Genomic DNA, 14,156 nt, shown 5'->3' with positions numbered 1-14,156 from the left:
CCATAGTTGGGACCGTAGATGTCTCTTTTCTCAGAAAGCTGAAACTCATGTGTGTTGAGCCTTTCAAGTATGTCAGACAGATCGAGTGTCTTGAAGTCAGGGCGTTCTTGAATCATCAGGGCTAGGGTGTCAAACGAGTTGTCAAGTGATCTCAGGAGTGTCTTGACGACTTCATGCTTGGTGATCTCAGTAGTGCCGAGGGCTTGAAGCTCATTTGTGATGTCAGTGAGTCGATCAAACGTGAGCTGAACATTCTCACTGTTGTTTCTCTTGAAGTGGTTGAAGAGGTTGCGAATGACACTGATTCTTTGATCTCTCTGGGTTGAGACACCTTCGTTGACCTTGGAGAGCCAGTCCCAGACTAGCTTGGATGTTTCCAGAGCACTCACACAGCCATACTATCCTTTGGTCAGATGATCACAGATGATGTTCTTGGCAGTGGAATCCAGTTGAACGAACTTCTTGACATCAGCAGCGGTGACACCTTCACCAGCCTTGGGGACGCCATTCTTGACGACATACCAGAGGTCAACATCAATGGCTTCTAGATGCATGCGCATCTTATTCTTCCAGTAGGGATATTCAGTTCCATCGAAGACTGGGCACGCAGCGGAGACTTTGATTATCCCTGCAGCCGACATAGCTAAAACTCCAGGTGGTTAAACCGAATCACACAGAACAAGGGAGTACCTTGCTCTGATACCAATTGAAAGTGCTAGTGATCGACTAGAGGGGGGGTGAATAGGCGATTTTTATGAAAGTCTTCAAAACATGGAAGTTTCGAATACAAATGATAGAAATAAACCTATTACCATGAAGCGGAAGGTAGACTACACTAATCAAGCCATAGTCAAGTATTCAATGAAATGAAAGCACGAAGACTAATAGCAACTAGGCAGTATAGATCGGGATGGAAGATAGTATGAAGACAATTAGAACAAGCAGTCACATAGTGAAGACAAATAGATAATGCAAACAGGCAATGACTTCACAAGGACCAATCTGCAAATAAGGAGATGGGAAGGATAGAACCAGTGGCTCGTTGAAGACAATGATTTGTTGGACCAGTTCCAGTTGCCGTGACAACTGTACCTCTGGTTAGGGAGGCTGAGATTCAACTCAGAAGACTGCGTCTTCACCTTATTCCCCTTGAGCTAAGGACACCCAGTCCTCGCCCAATTACTCTGGTAAGTCTTCAAGGTAGACTTCCAAACCTTCACAGACTTCGTTCACCAGCGATCCACAATGACTCTTGGATGCTCAGAACGCGGCGCCTAACCGGCTGGAGGATTCACAGTCCTCAAGTGTAATAAGTCTTCAGATCACACAGACAAGAAGACTTAAGTGATGCCTAACACTCTTTGGCTCTGGGTGTTTAGGGCTTTTTCCTCGCAAGGATCTTTCTCTCAAAGGCTTCGAGGTGGGTTGCTCTCAAACGACAAAAGTCGTGCACTAACTCTGAGCAGCCAACCAATTTATGGTGTAGGGGTTGGGCTATTTATAGCCACTAGGCAACCCGACCTGCTTTATCCGAAATGACCCTGGGTCACCAAGGAACTGACCCATGTTCCAATAGTCAGATTTCAAACACGTACGGCAACTTTACTTGAGCTACAAGCAAAGCTGACTTATCCAGCTCTGGATAAGATTTGCTCTCATTGTCTTCGCTCGAAGACATAGGATTCTGGTTAAGCATCACTTCAGTCATTCTGACTGGTTTACTTGGACCCCACTTAACAGTACGGTGGTTCCTATGACTCAACAAAGAAGAAAAAGAGCGACGAAACAACTAAGTCTTCGCGCTCCATAGTCTTCACGCGATGTCTTCTCTTGTCATAGTCTTCAATGTGAATGTCTTCACATACCACCTTTGACTTCAATGTCTTCATACATTTTGAGGGGTCATCTATGGTAGGAAAACCGAATCAATGAGGGACTTCTACCCGTTTTATCCTGCAATTCTCACAAACACATTAGTCCCTCAACCAAGTTTGTCGTCAATACTCCAAAACCAACTAGGGGTGGCACTAGATGCACTTACAGGAGTAGATGGTGTTATTAGACATTGTGTACTTGAGCATGAACAGGAACAGATCCTACGCAAGTGTCACTCCGAAGCTTATGGAGGACACCATGCCGGAGATAGGACTGCACATAAGGTATTGCAATCTGGTTTTTATTGGCCTACTCTCTTCAAGGATGCCTGTAAGTTTGTCTTATCTTGTGATGAATGTCAAAGAATTGGTAATATTAGTAGACGTCAAGAAATGCCTATGAATTATTCACTTGTTATTGAACCATTTGATGTTTGGGGCTTTGACTATATGGGACCCTTTCCTTCCTCTAATGGATATACACATATTTTAGTTGTTGTTGATTACGTTGCTAAGTGGGTAGAAGCTATTCCAACTAGTAGTGCTGATAATAACACTTCTATTAAAATGCTTAAAGAAGTTATTTTTCCAAGATTTGGAGTCCCTAGATATTTAATGACTGATGGTGGTTCACATTTTATTCATGGTGCTTTCCGTAAAATGCTTGCTAAATATGATGTTAATCATAGAATTGCATCTCCTTATCATCCTCAGTCTAGTGGTCAAGTAGAATTGAGTAATAGAGAGCTCAAATTAAATTTTCAAAAGACTGTTAATAGATCTAGAAAGAATTGGTCCAAGAAACTTGATGATGCATTATGGGCCTATAGAACTTCATACAAAAATCCTATGGGTATGTCTCCGTATAAAATGGTTTATGGAAAAGCATGTCACTTACCTCTCGAACTAGAACACAAGGCATATTGGGCTATTAAAGAGCTCAATTATGATTTTAAACTTGCCGCTGAGAAGAGGTTATTTGATATTATCTCACTCGATGAATGGAGAACCCAAGCCTACGAAAATGCCAAGTTGTTTAAAGAAAAAGTTAAAAGATGGCATGATAAAAGGTTACAAAAGCGTGAGTTTAATGTAGGTGATTATGTATTGCTATACAACTCTCGTTTAAGATTTTTTTGCAGGAAAACTTCTCTCTAAATGGGAAGGTCCTTACGTTATCGAGGAGGTCTATCGTTCCGGTGCCATAAAAATCAACAACTTCGAAGGCACAAATCCGAAGGTGGTGACCGGTCAAAGAATCAAACATTATATCTCAGGTAATCCCATAAATGTTGAAACCAATGTTATTGAAACCATAACCCCGGAGGAATACATAAGGGACACTTTCCGGAACGTTTTAGACTCCGAAAAGGAATAGGTATGTGGTACGGTAAGTAAACCGACTCCAAAACAGTTTTTAAGGCAATATTTCTCCGTTTTGGAATATTTGGAAAAAATAGAAAAATAAGAAGCAGTCCGGGAAGGACACGAGGGTGGAGGGCGCGCCCTACCCCCCCTGGGCGCGCCACCCTCCCTCGTGGGCACCTCGTGTGCTCTTCAGACTCCGTTTTCGTACACGACACGTATTTTGGTCGATAAAAATTCATTATATAATCTCCCGGGGGTTTTGACTCCCGTATCACACAATTATCTTCTGTTTGTGTTTCGAGTTGTTTCTGTTGCAGATTAGAGCAAGATGTCTTCGCAAGAGTCGGTCGGGAGAGCCGGGTGTCTTGTCCGGCACCGAGATCAATGACAAACAACAATGTTGACCCCTTTGGGCTGGCAACAGAGGAAGAGATGGAGGCTGAATTGAAGAGGATAGATGCCATGGAAGAGGATCAAGAAGTCACTTCCCACTTCCGAGCTGGATTCACAATGGGAGAACTTCAGAGCTCGGCTATTCCAAATTCGGTTATCCCTTCCAATGTTAGGTTTCTTCCTTATGAGAATATGAAAAAGAGTGTCACTGGTTCTCCCGCAGCTATGCAACACCCTTGGGTGCAGGGAGCTTTGGCTGTTACAGGAAAACTCTGAAAGGAAATAATGGACCTCAAGTAGCAAACCAATAAGCTCGAGGAGGAGAATCATATCCTGAGGGGTATCATTGCCAAGAATATCACATCACCATCCCTGAAAAGAGAAACATAATCACATGGGTATGGGCACTCCCCTTGGCAACTGCCAAGCTTGGGGGAGTGCCCCGGTATCGTATCACCATCACTTTTATCTTTACCGTTTTTCTTAGTTTGATCCTTTTGGTAATATCTTGATCTAGTAGAATAAAAGTTCTTAGTATGATCTAGTTGTGAGTTTTGCTTTATGATTCCTCTATGTAATCGAGTCCGTGAGCTATATAATAAAGATTAGTGTTGAGTCAGGGGGCTTGATTATTTTGCCATGATCCTAAGGGGACAAAAGAAAACAGAAAGAAATAAAAAGAAACAAAGAGATCTTGTGAGTCTTATGGAGAGTAATGAGCTCACATAGAAAAAGTATGATGAATAAAAGTTGTTGAAAGTTGACAAACATAGTTTTGGTCATCGTTGCAATTAATAGGAAGTAATAAAGAAAGAGAGGTCTTCACATATAGATATTCTATCTTGGACATCTTCTATGATTGTGAGCACTCATTAAAATATGACATGCTAAAGAGTTGATGTTGGACAAGGCAGACAATGTAATGGATTATGTTTTCCTACATCTGAGATAAAGTATATTATCATGGATCATCCAACATGGTTGAGCTTGCCTTTCCCTCTCATGCTAGCCAAATTCATCGCACCAAGTAGAGATACTACTTGTGCTTCCAAATACCCATAAACCAGTTTTATCATGAGAGTCCACTATACCTACCTATGGATTGAGTAAGATCCTCTAAGTAAGTTGTCATCGGTGCAAGCAATAAAAATTGCTCTCTAAATATGTATGACTTATTAGTGTGGGAGAAAGTAAGCTTTATACGATCGTGTGATATGGAAGAAATAAAAGCGACAGACTGCATAATAAAGGTCCATATGACAAGTGGCAATATAAAGTGACGTTCTCTTGCATTAAGACTTTGTGCATCCAACCATTAAAATGCATGACAACCTCTGCTTCCCTCTGCGAAGGGCCTATCTTTTACTTTTACCTCCTACCTTGCATAAGAGTCATGGTGATCTTCACCCTTCCTTTTTACATTTCATCCTTTGGCAAGCATAGTATGTTGGAAAGATCCTGGTATATATGGCTAATTGGATGTGAGTTTTCATGAACTATTATTGTTGACATTGCCCTAGAGGTAAAACGTTGGGAGGCAAAACTATAAGCCCCTATCTTTCTCTGTGTCCGATTAAAACTACATACCCATAAGTATTGCGTGAGTCTCAACAATTGTGAAAGACTATATGATAGTTGAGTATGTGGACTTGTTGAAAAGCTCTTATATGTTGACTCTTTCCCATGTTATGATAAATTTCAATTGCTCCAATGACTCAGATTATAGTTTGTTAGTTGTCAATGAAGTATACGATTCATACTTGAAATTGTGATTGAATTATTACTCTAGCATAAGAGATTATATGACAAGAATTATATAAGTTGTTGTTCTAAGAATGATCATGATTCTCTCATGTCTGTATTTTATTTTATCGACACCTCTATCTCTAAACATGTGGACATATTTTTTGATTTTGGCTTTCGCTTGAGGACAAGCGAAGTCTAAGCTTGGGGGAGTTGATACGTCCATTTTTCATCATGCTTTTATATCGATATTTATTGCTTTATGGGCTGTTATTACACATTATGTCACAATACTTATGCCTATACTCTCTTATTCTACAAGGTTTGCATAAAGAGGGAGAATGCCGGCAGCTGGGATTCTGGGCTGGAAAAGGAGCAAATATTAGAGACCTATTCTGCACAGCTCTGCAAGATAATAAAGAGTACGTAAATAAAAAGTAGGGGCTGTTTAGATAAAGAAACAATAAAGTAAATATAGCGAGTGTGGAAAAGTGATGGCAGGAGTTGCGAAATTTCCCCTAAGAAATTGACTACTTTACTAGACCGATAGCAAGTATTATGTGGGAGAGGCCACTGCTAGCATGTCATCCCTGACTTGGAATTCTATGCACTTATGATTGGAACTATTAGCAAGCATCCGCAACTACTAATGTTCATTAAGTCAAAACCCAACCATAGCATTAAGATATATTGGTCCTCCTTCAATCCCGTATGCATCAATTTCTATGCTAGGTTGAAGCTTCTGTCACTCTTGCCCTCCAATACATCGTCCTATCAACATACAACTAACCCTAGGGTGTGATCCACGCGCGCAATCATATGATGGGCACCAAAGGACAGAAACATAACCACAAGCAAATTAAATCAATCATAGCAATTCATCAACCACCGATAGGACAATGAAAATCTACTCAGACATCATAGGATGGCAACACATCATTGGATAATAATATAAAGCATAAAGCACCATGTTCAAGTAGAGGGTACAGCGGGTTGCGGGAGACTGGACCGCTGTAGATAGAGGGGGAAGGTGATGGAGATGTTGGTGAAGATGGCGGAGGTGTTGGTGTAGATCGCGGTGATGATGATGGGCCCCGGTGGCACTCGGTGCCACCGGAAGCGAGGGGGAGAGAGCCCCCTCCTTCTTCTTCTTCCTTGACCTCCTCCCTAGATGGGAGAAGGGTTTCCCCTCTTGTCCATGGCCTCCATGGCACGGGAGGGGCGAGAGCCCCTCCGAGATTGTATCTGTCTCTCTATCTCTCTCTGTTTCTGCGTTCTTAGATTCTTCCCTTTCACCGTTTCTTATATTCCCGGAGATCCGTAACTCCGATTGGGCTGAAATTTTAACACGATCTCTATCCGGATATTAGCTTTGTTGCGGCGAAAGAAGGGCATCAACCGCCTTACGGGTGGCCCACGAGGGTCAGGGGCGCGCCCTGGGGGGGCAGGCGCCCCCCTGCCTCGTGGCCACCTCAGGCACCGTCTCGTGTGGATTTTTCTTCCCAAAAATCATATATATTCCAAAAAAAATCTCCGTCAGTTTTTATCCCGTTTGGACTCCGTTTGATATGGATATTCTGCAAAACAAAAAACATGCAACAATCAGGAACTGGCACTAGGCACTGGATCAATATGTTAGTTCCAAAAATAGTATAAAAAGTTGCCAAAAGTATATGAAAGTTGAATAATATTGGCATGGAACAATCAAAAATTATAGATACGACGGAGACGTATCAGCTTCCCCAAGCTTAATTCCTGCTCGTCCTCGAGTAGGTAAATGATAAAAAAGATAATTTTTGATGTGGAATGCTACCCAGCATAATCTTGATCACATATCTAATCATGGCATGAATATTAAGATACGAGTGATTCAAAGCAATAGTCTATCATTTGACATAAAAACAATAATACTTCAAGCCTACTAATAAAGCAATCATGTCTTTTCAAAATAACATGGCCAAACAAAGTTATCCCTACAAAATCATATAGTCTGGCTATGCTCCATCTTCAGCACACAAAATATTCACATCATGCACAACCCCGATGACAAGCCAAGCAATTGTTTCATACTTTTGACGTTCTCAAACCATTTCAACTTTCACGCAATACATGAGCGTGAGCCATGGACATAGCATTATAGGTGGAATAGAATATGATGGTGGAGAAGACAAAAAAGAGAAGATAGTCTCACATCAACTAGGCGTATCAACGGGCTATGGAGATGCCCATCAATAGATATCAATGTGAGTGAGTAGGGATTGCCATGCAACAGATGCACTAGAGCTATAAGTGTATGAAAGCTCCAACTGAAACTAAGTGGGTGTGCATCCAACTTGCTTGCTCATGAAGACCTCGGGCATTTGAGGAAGCCCATCATCGGAATATACAAGCCAAGTTCTATAATGAAAATTCCCATAGTATATGAAAGTGATAACTCAAGAGACTCTCTATATGAAGAACATGGTGCTACTTTGAAGCACAAGTGTGGAAAAGGATAGTAGCACTGCCCCTTCTCTCTTTTTCTCTCATTTTTTTTCTTTTTTCTTTTTTTGGTGGGCTTCTTCGGCCTCTTTTTTTTTATTTGGGCTTCTTTGGCCTCTTTTATTTTTTGTAAAGTCCAGAGTCTCATCCCGACTTATGGGGGGATCATAGTCTCCATCATCCTTTCCTCACTGGGGCAATGCTCTAATAATGATGATCATCACACTTTTATTTACTTACAACTCAATATTACAACTCAATGTCTAGAACAAAGTATGACTCTATATGGATGCCTCCGGCGGTGTACCGGGATGTGCAATGATCTAGCGTAGCAATGACATCAAAAAACGGACAAGCCATGAAAACATCATGCTATCTATCTTACGATCATGCAAAGCAATATGACAATGAATGCTCAAGTCATGTATATGATGATGATGGAAGTTGCATGGCAATATATCTCGGAATGGCTATGGAAATTCCATGATAGGTAGGTATGGTGGCTGTTTTGAGGAAGATATATGGTGGGTTTAAGGTACCGGCGAAAGGTGCGCGATACTAGAGAGGCTAGCAATGGTGGAAGGGTGACAGTGCGTATAATCCATGGACTCAACATTAGTCGTAAAGAACTCACATACTTATTGCAAAAATCTATTAGTCATCGAAACAAAGTACTACGCGCATGCTCCTAGGGGGATAGATTGGTAGGAAAACACCATAGCTCGTCCCCGACCGCCACTCATAAGGAAGACAATCAATAAATAAATCATGCTCCAACTTCGTTACATAACAGTTCACCATACGTGCATGCTACGGGAATCACAAACCTCAACACAAGTATTTATACAATCCACAACTACCCACTAGCATGACTCTAATATCACCATATTTATATCTCAAAACTATTGCAAGGAATCAAACATATCATATTCAGTGATCTACAAGTTTTCTGTATGATTTTATGACTAACCATGTGAATGACTAGTTCCTGTCATCTCTCCAAATAGATATAAGTGAAGCAAGAGAGTTTAATTCTTTCTACAAAAGATATGCCCATGCTCTAACAAATCTAAGTGAAGCAAAAGAGCATTCTACAAATGGCGGTTTTCTATGTAAAGAGAAACAGGCAATCCAAACTTCAAATGATATAAGTGAAGCACATGAAGCATTCTATAAAGCCATACTCAAAAGATATAAGTGAAGTGCATAGAGCATTCTATAAATCAACCAACGACTATCTCATACCAGCATGGTGCATAAAAGAAAAATGAAAACTAAATGCAAAAGACGCTCCAAGATTGCACATATCACATGAACGAAATGAATCCGAAAGCATACCGATACTTGTTGAAGAAAGAGGGGATGCCTTCCGGGGCATCCCCAAGCTTAGACGCTTGAGTCTCCTTGAATATTTACTTGGGGTGCCTCCGGCATCCCCAAGCTTGAGCTCTTGCCTCTCTTCCTTCTTCTCACATCGAGACCTTCTCGATCATCAAACACTTCATCCCACCAAAACTTCAACAGGAAACTCGGTAAGATCCGTTAGTATAATAAAGCAAATGACTACTCTAAGTACTGTTGAAAACCAATTCATATTTTGTTTTTGCATTGTGTCTACTGTAATATAACTTTTTCATGGCTTAATCCACTGATATGAATCGATAGTTTCATCAAAACAAGCAAACTATGCATCAAAAACAGAATCTGTCTAAAACAGAACAGTCTGTAATAATCTGAACATTCACCATACTTCGGATACTTGAAAAATTCTATAAAAATTAGGAAAAATAAAAAATTTGTATAGGAAGACAGTGCAAAAAGAATCAGAACCATTTGACGTTCTAGCAAAAAATGTAAAATCACGGACTACAGCCAAAGTTTCTGTCCTGCACCCTACAAACCATCAAGCAAATGTAAACATCCTAATGGCAAACCTTGGCACATTATTTTTATAATAAAATGGAATTGTACAAGGGGATAATTATTTTTATTGAAAATTTTATGTAATCAAGATTCACAAAGTTTCCGTGAGCATGAACAAAGTTCAAGGCTAGCTCCCACTTCAACAATGCTAGTCTCTTTCGCTTTCACTTTCCTTTTTGAAAAAGTTTTGGGTTCCCCTCTTTATTTTTGTTGTTTTTAAACTATATAAAAGAACTCGATAGAAATAAATGACTTTCTAAAACTTCCGGGTTGTCTCTCTGGCAACGCTTTATTTAAAGCCATTAAGCTAGGCATATAGTGCTCAAGTAATGGATCCACCCGGATCCCAAGGTATATCAAATCCAATTTTAATTAACAATGATTTGTAATTTAGTAGTGAGCACAAAGTAACATATATCATGCAACAACGAAGTCTAACTCTCTTCCTATGCATTGGCATGTCATAAAAGAACAATTCATGCACACAAAGTAAAGGCCAATGCATAGTATAAACAGTTTCTTGCAATTTTATCATATTGGAAACATAGAGAGGTGGAGATATAGTTCCTCTCTCATAATAATTGCAAGTAGGAGCAGCAAGCACATGCATATTATATTCATCAAAATCATCATGTGCAACGGTAAAAGGCAACCCATCAATATAATCCTTAATAAGGGCAAACTTCTCCGATATAGTGCAGTCGGGAGAATTCAAAAAGATAATAGGACTATCATGTGTGGGTGCAGTAGCAAAAATTTCATGTTTAACATAAGGAACTATAGCAAGTTCATCTCCATAAGCATAATTCACATTGGCATCTTGACCACAAGCATAGCAAGCATCATCAAAAAGGGATATTTCAAAAGAATCAACAGGATCATAACAATCATCATAGCAATCATCCTCCGGTAAGCATGAAGGTAAATTAAACAATGTATGAGTTGAAGAGTCACTCTCATTAGAAGGTGGTCATGGTTAGCTAATCCGCTCTTCCTCCTTTTGTTCTTCGCTCTCCTCCTTATCTTTTTCATCCAATGAGCTCACAGTTTCATCAATTTATTCTTCCATAGACTCCTGCAAAATATTAGTCTCTTCTTGGACAGCGAAGACTTTCTCAATAAGCGCATTAATATAGGAATTATATTCATAATTATCATAGCAATATTTTAAGATAGCTAAATTTTTAGGCCTATAAACATCATCATCATAAGCTTCATGCTTTTCAAACAAAGATTCAATTTCATAAGCACCCTTAAAAGCAACAAATTCTTCTATTTGTTCCACATCATGGTAATCATATATACCATTAGCATAAGAAGCTAAGGTTTCATTATCATTAAATTCACATGAAAAGGGAAGGTGTGGAGCCTTCACCTTAGAGCAACAAGTATAATCATATCTCAAGCATAGTTGCCTAGCATACCAATTCAATATATGAATTTGATCCCATAATAGTTTCCCTTTTTGTGTCAAGCGGTAATCCCTAAAGTATTCACGTTGATCCAACGTTACTCCCATTACATAATTGAATGGGGTTTTCTCGGGATTATTAAAGTAGTACATAATATTTTTCACATAACCAGCATCGAGGGTTTTAGGAGGTTCCCCATCTCCATGAGTAGCAAGTACACCTAATTTTTTTGGTATTTCGTGTTCCATATCCATAACTAAAGATAGAGAACAACTAAGAACAACAAATAAAAATTACTTAGTGATAAAGCAAACAAGCACACACGAGAATATTCACCCCACGCTATTGCTCCACGGCAACGGCGCCAGAAAAAGGTCTTGATAACCCACAAGTATAGGGGATCGCAACAGTTTTCGATAAGTAAGAGTGTCGAACCCAACGAGGAGCTAAAGGTAGAAAAAATATTCCCTCAAGTTCTATCGACCATCGATACAACTCTACGCATGCTTGACGTTCACTTTACCTAGAACAAGTATGAAACTAGAAGTACTTTGTAGGTGTTGTTGGATAGGTTTGCAAGATAATAAAGAGTACGTAAATAAAAAGTAGGGGCTGTTTAGATAAAGAAACAATAAAGTAAATATAGCGAGTGTGGAAAAGTGGTGGTAGGAGTTGCGAAATTGCCCCTAAACAATTGACTACTTTACTAGACCGATAGCAAGTATTATGTGGGAGAGGCCACTGCTAGCATGTTACCCCTGACTTGGAATTCTATGCACTTATGATTGGAACTATTAGCAAGCATCCTCAACTACTAATGTTCATTAAGGTAAAACCCAACCGTAGCATTAAGATATATTGGTCCCCCTTCAATCCTGTATGCATCAATTTCTATGCTAGGTTGAAGCTTCTGTCACTCTTGCCCTCCAATACATTGTCCTATCAACATACAACTAACCCTAGGGTGTGATCCACGCGCGCAATCATATGATGGGCACCAAAGGACAGCAACATAACCACAAGCAAATTAAATCAATCATAGCAATTCATCAACCAACGATAGGACAACGAAAATCTACTCAGACATCATAGGATGGCAACACATCATTGGTTAATTATATGAAGCATAAAGCACCATGTTCAAGTAGAGGGTACATCAGGTTGCGGGAGAGTGGACTGCTGTAGATAGAGGGGGGAAGGTGATGGATATGTTGGTGAAGATGGCGGAGGTGTTGGTGTAGATCGCGGTGATGATGATGGCCCCCGGTGGCACTCGGTGCCACCGGAAGCGAGGAGGAGAGAGCCCCCCTCCTTCTTCTTCTTCCTTGACCTCCTCCCTAGATGGGAGAAGGGTTTCCCCTCTGGTCCATGGCATCCATGGCACGGGAGGGGCGAGAGCCCCTCCGAGATTGGATCTGTCTCTCTGTCTCTCTCTGTTTCTGCGTTCTCAGATTCTTCCCTTTCACCGTTTCTTATATTCCCGGAGATCCAGAACTCTGATTGGGCTGAAATTTTAACATGATGTCTATCCGGATATTAGCTTTCCTGCGGCGAAAGAAGGGCATCAACCGCCTTACGGGTGGCCCACAAGGGTCAGGGGCGCGCCCAGGGGCAGCCGCGCCCCCTGCCTCGTGGCCACCTCGGGCACCGTCTCGCGTGGATTTTTCTTCCCAAAAATCATATATATTACAAAAAAATCTCCGTCAGTTTTTATCCCGTTTGGACTCCGTTTGATATGGATACTCTGCGAAACAAAAAACATGCAACAAACAGGAACTGGCACTGGGCACTAGATCTATATGTTAGTCCCAAAAATAGTATAAAAAGTTGCCAAAAGTATATGAAAGTTGAATAATATTGGCATGGAACAATCAAAAATTATAGATACGACGGAGACGTATCAAGCTCCAAAAGTCTTGAAACTTCACGGAAGACGTTTTCAGAATATATAAAAAATACTCAGCGGAAGTAGTTCACCAGGGGGCCACACCCTGCCCACGAGGGTGGGGGCGCGCCCTACCCCCCTGGGAGCGCCCCCCTAGCTCGTGGGCCCACTAGTGGCCCTCCGGTGGCCATCTTCTGCTATATGAAGTCTTTCGATGGAAAAAAATAAGAAGCCATCTTCTCGGATGAAACTCTGCCGCCACGAGGCGGAACCTTGGCAGAACCAATCTAGGGCTCTGGCGGAGCTATTCTGCCGGGGAAACTTCCCTCCCGGAGGGGGAAATCATTGCCATCGTCATCACCGACGCTCCTCTCATCGGGAGAGGGCAATCTCCATCAACATCTTCATCAGCACCATCTCCTCTCAAAACCCTAGTTCATCTCTTGTATCCAATTCTTTTCTCCAAGTCCGGGATTGGTACTAGTAGGTTGCTAGTAGTGTTAATTACTCCTTGTAGTTGATGCTAGTTGGTTTAATTGGTGGAAGATCATATGTTCAGATCCTATATGCATATTAATACCCCTCTGATTATGAACATGTTTATGCTTTGTGAGTAGTTACGTTTGTTCCTGAGGACATGGGAGAAGTCTTGCTATTAGTAGTCATGTGAATTTGGTATTCGTTCGATATTTTTGATGAGATGTATGTTGTCTCTCCTCTAGTGGTGTTATGTGAACGTTGACTAAATAACACTTTACCATTATTTGGGCCTAGAGGAAGGCATTGGGAAGTAATAAGTAGATGATGGGTTGCTAGAGTGACAGAAGCTTAAACCCTAGTTTATGTGTTGCTTCGCAAGGGGCTGATTTGGATCCATATGTTTCATGCTATGGTTAGGTTTACCTTAATACTTTTGTTGTAGTTGTGGATGCTTGCAATAGAGGTTAATCATAAGTGGGATGCTTGTCCAAGTAAGGACAGCACCCAAGCACCGGTCCACCCACATACCAAATTATCAAAGTACCGAACGTGAATCATATGAGCGTGATGAAAACTAGCTTAACGATATTCCCATAT

Source organism: Triticum urartu, chromosome 4A, assembly GCF_056163025.1.
Source record: "Triticum urartu cultivar PI428250 chromosome 4A, HENAU_Tu73, whole genome shotgun sequence".
Classification (NCBI taxonomy): Eukaryota; Viridiplantae; Streptophyta; class Magnoliopsida; order Poales; family Poaceae; genus Triticum; species Triticum urartu.
Note: the sequence above shows the minus strand (reverse complement) of the source record.